Raw genomic sequence first — 13,387 nt, forward strand, 5'->3', positions numbered from 1 at the left:
ATTTATTTAATTATCATTTATTTTTTATTTATTTATTTTATTTATTATTTATTATTTAATATTTATTTATTTATTATTTATTTTTTATTTATTTATTATTTATTTGCAGCTACAGGCATCATTCAGATATCGTCTTTTAGAGCCGGCGATTCTGTGCACCGTAAGAATGATCATAGCGGCTGTTCCTCTGCTTGATCATTCTTACAGGTGGCAAAAGGGGACGTCCCCCCTCCCGCCACCCTCCGGTGATCGGTGAGTCGGGGAACACATCTGCCAGACCCGGATGCCTACCATAGAGATTTCTGGCAGACCAGATGGTCGCCGGAGTCTCTATGATCATTCGGAGGCCGGGCACGATATTATGACTTCACGCCTGGCCTTTGCATTAAAAAAAACTACGCCACCTTGGCTGGAAAGCCATATCTCACTGTAAAGAGGACCTGCCATACATATTCCTATTACAAGGGATGTTTACATTCCTTATAATAAAAAAAATTATCACTTTTATTTCTAAGTGTCAAAGTAAAAAGTTTAAAGTAAAATTAACAATAATAAAATTCTAGCCCTAGACTACTCTGTAACTCAAAACAAGTAACCAGTAAAAAAATTAAAATAAAGCGTCGCCCATGAGGATTATTAAGTACTGAAGTTTGGCGCCATTCCACGAGCTTGTGCAATTTTGAAGGGTGACATGTTGGGTATCTATTGGTCAGGTGGAAAGCAGGCAGTGTGGTCCATTTTTTTCAGTTTTAGAGCCAGAGAGAAGGTGTGGCAGGCAGGCAGGTGTTATCTCATCCTCTGCTTGGAAGAATGACTGGGACTAGCATGAAGGAAAAGGTGTCCCTGTGAGGTCCAATAGGGATTGTCTGTCCATTGTTGATGGAGAGAGCTCTTCCTAATAAGGGCAAAGTAGTGGTGTCCTCACAGAGGACACAGGAGAACTGTGTCTCTCTCATCCAGGGGAAAGTAAAGCTACATGAGTTATAGTCTATAACAGTCACCCACCCTGAAACTGGGTGGCATATAAATGTGGGGTTTGAGCTGGTAGGTACCAATATACCAGAAAGTTTATTAAATGTATTATTTATTTATTTATTTATTATTTATTTATTTATTTATTATTTATTTATTATTTATTTATTTATTTTATATTTTATTTATTTATTATTTATGTATTTATTTTATATTTTATTATTTATTTTATTTATTATTTATTTTTTATTTATTATTAATTTTTCATTTATTTTATTTATTTTTTATTTATTTTTATTTTTTATTTATTTTTTATTCATTATATTATTTATTCTTATTTATTTATTATTTATTATTTATTTATTTTTTATTTATTATTTATTTATTTATTTATGTATTAATTATTTATTTTATTATTTATTATATTTTATATTTTATTTATTTATTATTTATTTATTATTTTTTATTTATGTATTTATTTATTTATTTATGTATTTATTTTATATTTTATATTTTATTATTTATTATTTATTTTATTTATTATTTATTATTATTTTTTTATTTATTATTTTTTTTATTTTATTTTTTTTATTGTTTGTTTTTTTTATTTATTATTTATTATTATTCATTTTTTTTTATTATTATTTTTTTTAATATATTTATTTATTATTTATTATTTACTATTTATTTATTTATTTTTTATTATTTATTATTTTTTTATATTTTTTATTATTTTATTATTTTTTTTTATTTATTATTTATTATTTATTATTATTATTTATTTATTTATTTAATATTTATTATTTATTTTATATTTTATATTTTATTTAATTATTATTTATTTATTTATGTATTTTATATTTTATTATTTATTATTCATTTTTTATTTATTATTTATTATTTATCTTTTATTTATTTTATATTTTATTTTTTATTTATTTATTATTTATTTATTTTTTATTTATTATTTATTTATTTTTATTTATTTTATTATTTTATTTTTTATTTATTATTATTTTTTTTTTTATATTTTATTATTTATTTTTTATTTATTTTTTTATATATATATATTTTTTTTTTATTTATCTTATTATTTTTTTTTTTTTTTTTTTTTTTTATTTATTTATTATTTATTTATTATTTACATCTACATTCTGATTCAATCCCTATGTAGCAGCTGCATATCCTGTAACATGAACATTTTTTAAGAAGAGGTTTAAATTATGATTCTGTTAAAGGAGAGCCATTCGCATGTGACAAAAAAAATGGAATGCCTTGCAAATAGTTGAAATTGCTGAATCAGCTCTATTGGGCAATGGGAATGTCCTAAGGCAGTGGTCATCAACATTGTCCTGCAGGGCCCACTAACAGGCCACGTTTGCAAGATAACTGAAATACATCACAGGTGATATCATTTGCTGCTCAGTGACTGCAGTATTCTAGACTGCATTTCCCCAAGGTAATACATAAAACCTGGCATGTTAGTGGGCCCTGCAGGACAAGGTTGATGACCACTGTCCTAAGGCAATAGGACAATATAGGAAATAAATCATAACTGCCTATCCTTTCTTTTTTTTTTTTCAAATAACAGTTTTTTATTTTCGAAAAAGGTCAGTACAAAATATGGCAGCATATCTGGTGTAAGAGAAAAGAGGAGGTACACTATTCCAGCTTAATGTGCTTACACAGTGGTTTCAAAGTTATTTGTACGATCAGTAGCTTGTATAACAACAGGAATCAAAGAGGAGAGAAAGAGGAAAGAGGGGATGGGGCGGAAAGGAGGGTATGGGAGAGAGAGAGAGAGGCAAGTGAAGAAAGAGAGGAGAAAAAAAAGGGAGGAAAGAAAAAGGAAAAGAGGGGGGGAAGCAGGCAAGAGGGGTGGGTGTAATAATGTACCTCGGTGGTCTGTCGTCGGCTCACGGCGGGTCCTCCCTCACATGCCACCTCTCCCAGACAAGGTCATGATCCTCCAGTCTGTCCCGGATCCTAGCCGTCATTTTTTCCATGAGTTCTACATCCTTGACCCTAACGTAAAGGGCCTCTTGGGATGGGGGCATCGGTTTCTTCCAGTTTAGTGCTATCAAGCACCTCGCCGCCGTGGTAATGTGTCTTAACAGCTTCTTATAAGGTTGGGACAGGCCCAGAAGGAATAGCTTCGGGGAGAGGGGTATGGGCACCTCCAGGAGGCGAGACAGAAGCTCTCGTGTCTGAGTCCAGAACGGGACAATCATGGGGCAGGCCCAATATATGTGAAACAGTGTGCCCCTAGCTTGGTTGCATCGCCAGCACCGGTCAGAGGTGGAAGGGTAGATCTTGTGGAGAACGTCCGGGGTCAGGTACCAGAAAAACAGCACTTTGTATGTATTCTCCTTATAAAGGGTACAGATAGAGCTTTTGGCCGCCTGTCTCCAAACCGCTCCCCACTCCTCCTCCGAGAGCACCTCCCCCAGCTCCCTCTCCCATCGAAGCATATAGGCGTGTTTACCGTTGTGTTGGAAGGAGTGTTCATTTAGGATTTGGTATATATCTGATATAAGGCCCCTTCGGGCTGTGCCCTCTAGTATAATGCGCTCAAATGGGGTTGGTTTCGAGAAGAGGAGCCGAGGGGCTACTGTGTGGGCGTAGTGGCGAATCTGTAGGTAGCTGAAGAAAGCTTGTCGTGGGATGTCATGTTTGGCTTGGAGATCAGCGAAGGAGTGCAGGGTGCGAGACCTGGGATCTACTAAATGGCCAAAGTGAAATAGATTTCGCGAGGCCCAGGGCCATGACATCGGGTGGGTGAGGCTTGTCGGTAATTTAGGGTTATAGAGAAAGGAAGTCAGCAGGGAACTGTCAGATTTAAGTCGGCAGCCTTGGGCTAGCCTCCTCCATATACGTTGGAGCTGCCGCATGGAGCCCAGCAAACGTCCGGGCTCCACTGTCGTGTTCGCGTTCCAGAGGAGGTTATTGGGGTGTATTGGTGCCAGCCAAATCTTTTCCACCTCCGTCCATCTATTGTAGGACTTCTGGGGAAACCATGATGCCACCGCTCGTAGCTGTGAGGCCTGGTAATATTTAACCAGGTCTGGGAAGGCCAGGCCTCCCTCGGTTCGCGCCGCCGTCATGACCGAGCATGGGATCCTTTGGCGCCTGTAGTTCCACACATACCGGAGGAGATCCGCTTGTAGGGCACGCAAATGGGCGCATGGGACTGGGATAGGAAGGGTCTGGAACAGATACAGCAGTTTTGGAAGGATCACCATTTTGATGGCCGCTATCCGGCCCAGAAGGGATATCTGATGGGGCTTCCATTTATGGATCAGCGCCCTGATCGAGCTATAGAGGGGGGGGGAATTGGCCTGGTACAAGGATGCAAAGTCCGGGGTCAGATGGACCTCCAGGTATTTCAGGGAGGTTCGCTCCCAGTGGTATGGGAAGACTGACTGCAGGTGTAAGGTCTCTGGTTCGGGCATGTTAATCGGCATGGCCATCGACTTGGAGGTGTTGGTTTTGTATCCCGAGAGGGCCCCGTAGCGTTCAAGTTCACCGTGAAGATTGGGCAGGGAGATGCGGGGACGCGTCAATGTTAAAATAATATCGTCAGCAAAGAGGGAGATCTTAAATTCCCTCCCCCTTACTGGAATACCCCGAATGTCCGGATTACCGCGGATTGTCGCTGCTAGGGGCTCGACGCACAGAGCGAAAAGCAGGGGGGAGAGCGGACACCCTTGGCGGGTTCCATTGGTGACAGGGAAGGTGGACGAAGTGGCAAAGGGAGTTTTTACCTGTGAGATCGGGTTGGTGTAGAGGTGTCGGACCGCCTGAAGAAAAGGTCCCCCAAACCCCATGTGTTTCAACGTGGCGAGCATGAAGGGCCAGCCAAGGCGGTCAAACGCCTTCTCTGCGTCTAGGCTTAGGAGCAAGGACTCCGAGCCCTCCCTGCCCGCCACGTCAATTAGGTCAATCACCTTTCTCGTATTGTCCCCCGCTTGGCGGAGGGGGACAAAGCCCACCTGGTCTTTATGGACCAGGGAGGGCAAGACTACATTTAAACGGAGGGAGAGGACCTTCGTAAAGATTTTGAGGTCTGAGTTTAATAGGGCTATTAATGAGGGGTTTAGGAATGAGGGTGATAAATGACCGCTGCATATCCTGCGGGATGGGGGTCTGTTGTAGAAAGGCGTTGAAGAGTTTAGTCATGTGGGGGAGAAGTGTGGGGAGAAAGGTCTTATAATATTCGTATGGGAACCCATCTGGGCCCGGGGACTTGTGGGCGGGCAGGGCCTTAATGGCCCGGGTTAGCTGCTCATCCGTAATGGGGGCATTAAGGGAGACCAGGTCTTCCGGTTGTAGCCGAGGGATGCCCGCCTGTGTCATGCCTATCCTTTCTTGCTAATCTAATTCTGCAAACACTTTTGTCCAGCAAGTTAACAACTTACCTCAACTGAACTGATTCCATAGCAGTAGCAAAATTACATGACATGTTGAATGCAATTCGTGACACAATAGCAGCATATAAACATTGCTTTTAAAATCCTTTTCAGGATGGTTGCTATGGAGGGTTGCTATGGTCTGGTTGCTATGGACTTGTTGCCATGGAGGGTTGCTATGGACTGGTTGCTATGGACTGGATGCAATGGAGGGTTGCTATGGACTGGTTGCTATGGACTGGTTGCTATGGACTGGATGCAATGGAGGGTTGCTATGGACTGGTTGCTATGGACTGGTTGCTATGGACTGGTTGCTATGGATTGGTTGTTATGGACTGGTTGGTATGGAGGGTTGCTATGGACTGGTTGCTATGAACTGGTTGATATGGACTGGTTGCTATGGACTGGTTGCTTTGGATGGTTGCTATGTACTGGTTACTATGGACTGGTTGCTATGGACTGGTTGCTATAGAGGGTTGCTATGGACTGGTTGCTATGGACTGGTTGCTATGGATTGGTTGTTATGAACTGGTTGATATGGAGGGTTGCTATGGACTGGTTGCTATGAACTGGTTGATATGGACTGGTTGCTATGGACTGGTTGCTTTGGATGGTTGCTATGCACTGGTTACTATGGACTGGTTGCTATGGACTGGTTGCTATAGAGGGTTGCTATGGACTGGTTGCTATGGATGGTTGCTATGGAGGGTTGCTATGGACTGGTTGCTATGGAGGGTTGCTATGGACTGGTTGCTATGGATTGGTTGCCTTGGACGGTTGCTATGGACTGGTTGCTATGGACGGTTGCTATGGACTGGTTGCTATGGACTGGTTGCAATGGAGGGTTGCTAAGGACTGGTTGCTATGGACTGGTTCCTATGGACTGGATGCAATGAAGGGTTGCTATGGACTGGTTGCTATGGACTGGGTGCTATGGACGATTGCTATGGAGGGTTGGTATGGACGGTTGGTATGGACTGGTTGCTATGTATTGGTTGCTATGGACTGGTTGCTATGGACTGGTTGCTATGAACTGGTTGATATGGTTTGGTTGCTATGGACTGGTTGCTTTGGATGGTTGCTATGCACTGGTTGATATGGACTGGTTGCTATGGACTGGTTGCTATGGATTGGTTGCTATGGACTGGTTTCTATGGAGGGTTGCAATGGACTGGTTGCTTTGGACGGTTGCTATGGACTGGTTGCTATGGATTGGTTGCTATGGACTGGTTGCTATGGAGGGTTGCTATGGACTGGTTGCTATGGACGGGTTGCTATGCACTGGTTGATATGGACTGGTTGCTATGGACTGGTTGCTATGGACTGGTTGCTATTGACTGGTTGCTGAGGAGGGTTGCTATGGTCTGGATTGCTATGGACTGGTTAATATGGACTGGTTGCTATGGACGGGTTGCTATGGACCGGTTGCTATGAACTGGTTGCTTTGGATGGTTGCTATGGACTGGTTGCTATGGACGGTTGCTATGGACTGGTTGCTATTTACTTGTTGCTATGGATGGTTGCTATGGACTGGTTGCTATAGAGGGTTGCTATGGATGGTTGCTATGGACTGGTTGAAATGGAATTGTTGCGAAAGACGGTTGCTATAGACTGGTTGCTGAGGAGGGTTGCTATAGTCTGGTTGCTATGGACTGGTTGCTATGGAGGATTGCTATGGACTGGTTGCTATGGACGGTTGCTATGGACTGGTTGCTATGGACTGCTTGTTATGGAGGGTTGCAATAGACTGGTTGCTATGGACTGGTTGCTATGGACCAGTTGCTATGGATGGTTACTATGGACTGGTTGCTATGGACTGGTTGCTATGGATGGTTGCTATGGACTGGTTGCTATGGAGGGTTGCTATGGACTGCTTGCTATGGACTGGTTGCTATGGACGGTTGATATGAACTGGTTGCTGTGAACTGGTTGCTGTGAACTGGTTGCTATGGACTGTTGCTATGGACCAGTTGCTATGGACTGGTTGCTATGGACTGGTTGCTATGGACAGGTTGCTATGGACGGGGGTTGCTATGGACTGGTTGCAATGAAGGGTTGCTATGGACTGGTTGCTATGGATGGTTGCTATGGACCGGTTGCTATGGACTGGATGCTATGGACTGGTTGCTATGGACAGGTTGCTATGGACGGGATGCTATGGACGTGTTGCTATGAACGGGTTGCTCTGGACTGGTTGCTATGGAGGGTTGCTATGGACTGGTTGCTATGGACAGGTTGCCATGGACGGGTTGCTATGGACGGGTTGCTATGGACTGGTTGCTATGGAGGGTTTCTATGAAGGGTTGCTATGAAATGGTTGCTATGGATCGTTGCTATGGACTGGTTGCTATGGACTGGTTGCTATGGATGGTTGCTATGGACTGGTTGCTATGGACTGGTTGCTATGGACTGGTTGCTATGGATTGGTTGTTATGAACTGGTTGATATGGAGGGTTGCTATGGACTGGTTGCTATGAACTGGTTGATATGGACTGGTTGCTATGGACTGGTTGCTTTGGATGGTTGCTATGTACTGGTTACTATGGACTGGTTGCTATGGACTGGTTGCTATAGAGGGTTGCTATGGACTGGTTGCTATGGACTGGTTGCTATGGATTGGTTGTTATGAACTGGTTGATATGGAGGGTTGCTATGGACTGGTTGCTATGAACTGGTTGATATGGACTGGTTGCTATGGACTGTTTGCTTTGGATGGTTGCTATGGACTGGTTGCTATGGACTGGTTGCTATGGACTGGTTGCTATAGAGGGTTGCTATGGACTGGTTGCTATGGATGGTTGCTATGGAGGGTTGCTATGGACTGGATGCTATGGACTGGTTGCTATGGACTGGTTGCTATGGAGGGTTGCTATGGACTGGTTGCTATGGATTGGTTGCCTTGGACGGTTGCTATGGACTGGTTGCTATGGACAGGTTGCTATGGACGGGATGCTATGGACGTGTTGCTATGGACGGGTTGCTCTGGACTGGTTGCTATGGAGGGTTGCTATGGACTGGTTGCCATAGACGGGTTGCTATGGACGGGTTGCTATGGACGGGTTGCTATGGACTGGTTGCTATGGAGGTTTGCTATGAAGGGTTGCTATGAAATGGTTGCTATGGATCGTTGCTATGGACTGGTTGCTATGGACTGGTTGCTATGGATGGTTGCTATGGACTGGTTGCTATGGAGGGTTGCTATGGACTGCTTGCTATGGACTGGTTGCTATGGATGGTTGCTATGAACTGGTTGCTGTGGACTGGTTGCTATGGACCGGTTGCTATGGACTGGTTGCTATGGACTATTTAATATGGACAGGTTGCTATGGACGGGTTGCTATGGACTGGTTGCAATGGAGGGTTGCTATGGACTGGTTGCTCTGGATGGTTGCTATGGACTGGTTGCTATGGATGGTTGCTATGGACTGGTTGCTATGGACGGTTGCTATGGACGGTTGCTATGGACTGGTTGCTATGGACTGGTTGCTATGGTCTGGTTGCTATGGACTGGTTGCTATGGACTGGTTGATATGGAGGGTTGCTATGAAGGGTTGCTATGAAATGGTTGCTATGGACTGGTTGCTATGGACTGTTGCTATGGACCGGTTGCTATGGACTGGTTGCTATGAACTGGTTGCTATGGACTGCTTGCTATGGAGGGTTGCTATAAACTGGTTGATATGGACTGGTTGCTATGGATGGTTGCTATGGACTGGTTGCTATGGACTGGTTGCTATGGACTGGTTGCTATGGACTGCATAGAGACTGCTTGCTATGGACTGGTTGCTATGGACGGGTTGCTATGGACTGGTTGCTATGGACTGGTTGCTATGGACTGGTTGCTATGGACTGAAAAAATAAATTATATGAGTGAATGAATGACTTCCTCTCGAGCAACAGTCACTCACAATCCCATCAAAGTTTGTAGAGAATAAAAAAGAGTTGGCATATATTAGGGGAGGACAGTTACTATGTTGCTATGGACTGGTTGCTATTGACTAGTTGCTGAGGACAGTTGCTCTGTTCTGGATTGCTATGGACTGGTTAATATGGACTGGTTGCTATGAACTGGTTGCTTTGGACAGGATGCTATGGACGGGTTGCTATGGACTTGTTGCTATGGACTGGTTACTATGGACTGGTTGCTATTGACTGGTTGCTGAGGACAGTTGCTCTGTTCTGGATTGCTATGGACGGTTGCTATGGACTGGTTGCTATGGAGGGTTGCTATGGACTGGTTGCTGAGGAGGGTTGCTATGGTCTGAATTGCTATGGACTGGTTAATATGGACTGGTTGCTATGGACGGTTGCTATGGACTGGTTGCTATGGACTGGTTGCTATGGACTGGTTGCTATGGAGGCTTGCTATGGGCTGGTTGCTATTGATAGTTGCTATGGCCTGGTTGCTATGGAGGGTTGCTATGGACTGGTTGCTAAGGAGGGTTGCTATGGACTGGTTGCTATGGACTGGTTGCTATGGACTGTTGCTATGGAGGGTTGCTATGGACCGGTTGCTATGGACGGTTGCAATGGACGGGTTGCTATGGACTGGTTGCTATGGATTGGTTGCTATGGACGGTTTCTATGAACTGGTTGCTATGGATGGTTGCTATGGACGATTGCTATGGAGGGTTGCTATGGACGGTTGGTATGGACTGGTTGCTATGTATTGGTTGCTATGGACTGGTTGCTATGGACTGGTTGCTATGGACTGGTTGCTATGAACTGGTTGATATGGTTTGGTTGCTATGGACTGGTTGCTTTGGATGGTTGCTATGCACTGGTTGATATGGACTGGTTGCTATTGACTGGTTGCTGAGGAGGGTTGCTATGGTCTGGATTGCTATGGGCTGGTTAATATGGATTGGTTGCTATGGACGGGATGCTATGGACCGGTTGCTATGAACTGGTTGCTTTGGATGGTTGCTATGGACAGGTTGCTATGGACGGTTGCTATGGACTGGTTGCTATGGACTGGTTGCTATTTACTTGTTGCTATGGATGGTTGCTATGGACTGGTTGCTATAGAGGGTTGCTATGGATGGTTGCTATGGATGGTTGCTATGGACTGGTTGAAATGGAATGGTTGCGAAAGACGGTTGCTATAGACTGGTTGCTGAGGAGGGTTGCTATAGTCTGGTTGCTATGGACTGGTTGCTATGGAGGATTGCTATGGACTGGTTGCTATGGACGGTTGCTATGGACTGGTTGCTATGGACTGCTTGTTATGGAGGGTTGCAATAGACTGGTTGCCATGGACTGGTTGCTATGGATGGTTGCTATGGACTAGTTGCTATGGACTGGTTGCTATGGATGGTTGCTATGGACTGGTTGCTATGGACTGGTTGCTATGGAGGGTTGCTATGGACTGCTTGCTATGGACTGGTTGCTATGGACGGTTGATGTGAACTGGTTGCTGTGAACTGGTTGCTATGGACTGTTGCTATGGACCGGTTGCTATGGACTGGTTGCTATGGACTGGTTGCTATGGACTGGTTGCAATGAAGGGTTGCTATGGACTGGTTGCTATGGATGGTTGCTATGGACTGGTTGCTATGGACTGTTGCTATGGACCGGATGCTATGGACTGGTTGCTATGGACTGGTTGCTATGGACAGGTTGCTATGGACGGGTTGCTATGGACGGGTTGCTATGGACTGGTTGCTATGGAGGGTTTCTATGAAGGGTTGCTATGAAATGGTTGCTATGGATCGTTGCTATGGACTGGTTGCTATGGACTGGTTGCTATGGATGGTTGCTATGGACTGGTTGCTATGGACTGGTTGCTATGGACTGGTTGCTATGGATTGGTTGTTATGAACTGGTTGCTATGGAGGGTTGCTATGGACTGGTTGCTATGAACTGGTTGATATGGACTGGTTGCTATGGACTGGTTGCTTTGGATGGTTGCTATGTACTGGTTACTATGGACTGGTTGCTATGGACTGGTTGCTATAGAGGGTTGCTATGGACTGGTTGCTATGGACTGGTTGCTATGGATTGGTTGTTATGAACTGGTTGCTATGGAGGGTTGCTATGGACTGGTTGCTATGAACTGGTTGATATGGACTGGTTGCTATGGACTGGTTGCTTTGGATGGTTGCTATGCACTGGTTACTATGGACTGGTTGCTATGGACTGGTTGCTATAGAGGGTTGCTATGGACTGGTTGCTATGGATGGTTGCTATGGAGGGTTGCTATGGACTGGTTGCTATGGACTGGTTGCTATGGATTGGTTGCCTTGGACGGTTGCTATGGACTGGTTGCTATGGACGGTTGCTATGGACTGGTTGCTATGGACTGGTTGCAATGGAGGGTTGCTAAGGACTGGTTGCTATGGACTGGTTCCTATGGACTGGATGCAATGAAGGGTTGCTATGGACTGGTTGCTATGGACTGGGTGCTATGGACGATTGCTATGGAGGGTTGGTATGGACGGTTGGTATGGACTGGTTGCTATGTATTGGTTGCTATGGACTGGTTGCTATGGACTGGTTGCTATGAACTGGTTGATATGGTTTGGTTGCTATGGACTGGTTGCTTTGGATGGTTGCTATGCACTGGTTGATATGGACTGGTTGCTATGGACTGGTTGCTATGGATTGGTTGCTATGGACTGGTTTCTATGGAGAGTTGCAATGGACTGGTTGCTTTGGACGGTTGCTATGGACTGGTTGCTATGGATTGGTTGCTATGGACTGGTTGCTATGGAGGGTTGCTATGGACTGGTTGCTATGGACGGGTTGCTATGCACTGGTTGATATGGACTGGTTGCTATGGACTGGTTGCTATTGACTGGTTGCTGAGGAGGGTTGCTATGGTCTGGATTGCTATGGACTGGTTAATATGGACTGGTTGCTATGGACGGGTTGCTATGGACCGGTTGCTATGAACTGGTTGCTTTGGATGGTTGCTATGGACAGGTTGCTATGAACGGTTGCTATGGACTGGTTGCTATGGACTGGTTGCTATTTACTTGTTGCTATGGATGGTTGCTATGGACTGGTTGCTATAGAGGGTTGCTATGGATGGTTGCTATGGACTGGTTGAAATGGAATGGTTGCGAAAGACGGTTGCTATAGACTGGTTGCTGAGGAGGATTGCTATAGTCTGGTTGCTATGGACTGGTTGCTATGGAGGATTGCTATGGACTGGTTGCTATGGACGGTTGCTATGGACTGGTTGCTATGGACTGCTTGTTATGGAGGGTTGCAATAGACTGGTTGCTATGGACTGGTTGCTATGGACCAGTTGCTATGGATGGTTGCTATGGACTGGTTGCTATGGACTGGTTGCTATGGATGGTTGCTATGGACTGGTTGCTATGGACTGGTTGCTATGGAGGGTTGCTATGGACTGGTTGCTATGGACTGGTTACTATGGACGGTTGATATGAACTGGTTGCTGTGAACTGGTTGCTATGGACTGTTGCTATGGACCGGTTGCTATGGACTGGTTGCTATGGACTGGTTGCTATGGACAGGTTGCTATGGACGGGGGTTGCTATGGACTGGTTGCAATGAAGGGTTGCTATGGACTGGTTGCTATGGATGGTTGCTATGGACTGGTTGCTATGGACTGTTGCTATGGACCGGTTGCTATGGACTGGATGCTATGGACTGGTTGCTATGGACTGGTTGCTATGGACAGGTTGCTATGGACGGGATGCTATGGACGTGTTGCTATGGACGGGTTGCTCTGGACTGGTTGCTATGGAGGGTTGCTATGGACTGGTTGCTATGGACAGGTTGCTATGGACGGGTTGCTATGGACGGGTTGCTATGGACTGGTTGCTATGGAGGGTTTCTATGAAGGGTTGCTATGAAATGGTTGCTATGGATCGTTGCTATGGACTGGTTGCTATGGACTGGTTGCTATGGATGGTTGCTATGGACTGGTTGCTATGGAGGGTTGCTATGGACTGCTTGCTATGGACTGGTTGCTATGAACTTGTTGCTGTGGACTGGTTGCTATGGACCGGTTGCTATGGACTGGTTGCTATGGA

This window comes from Rana temporaria, chromosome 8, assembly GCF_905171775.1.
Source record: "Rana temporaria chromosome 8, aRanTem1.1, whole genome shotgun sequence".
NCBI lineage: Eukaryota > Metazoa > Chordata > Amphibia > Anura > Ranidae > Rana > Rana temporaria.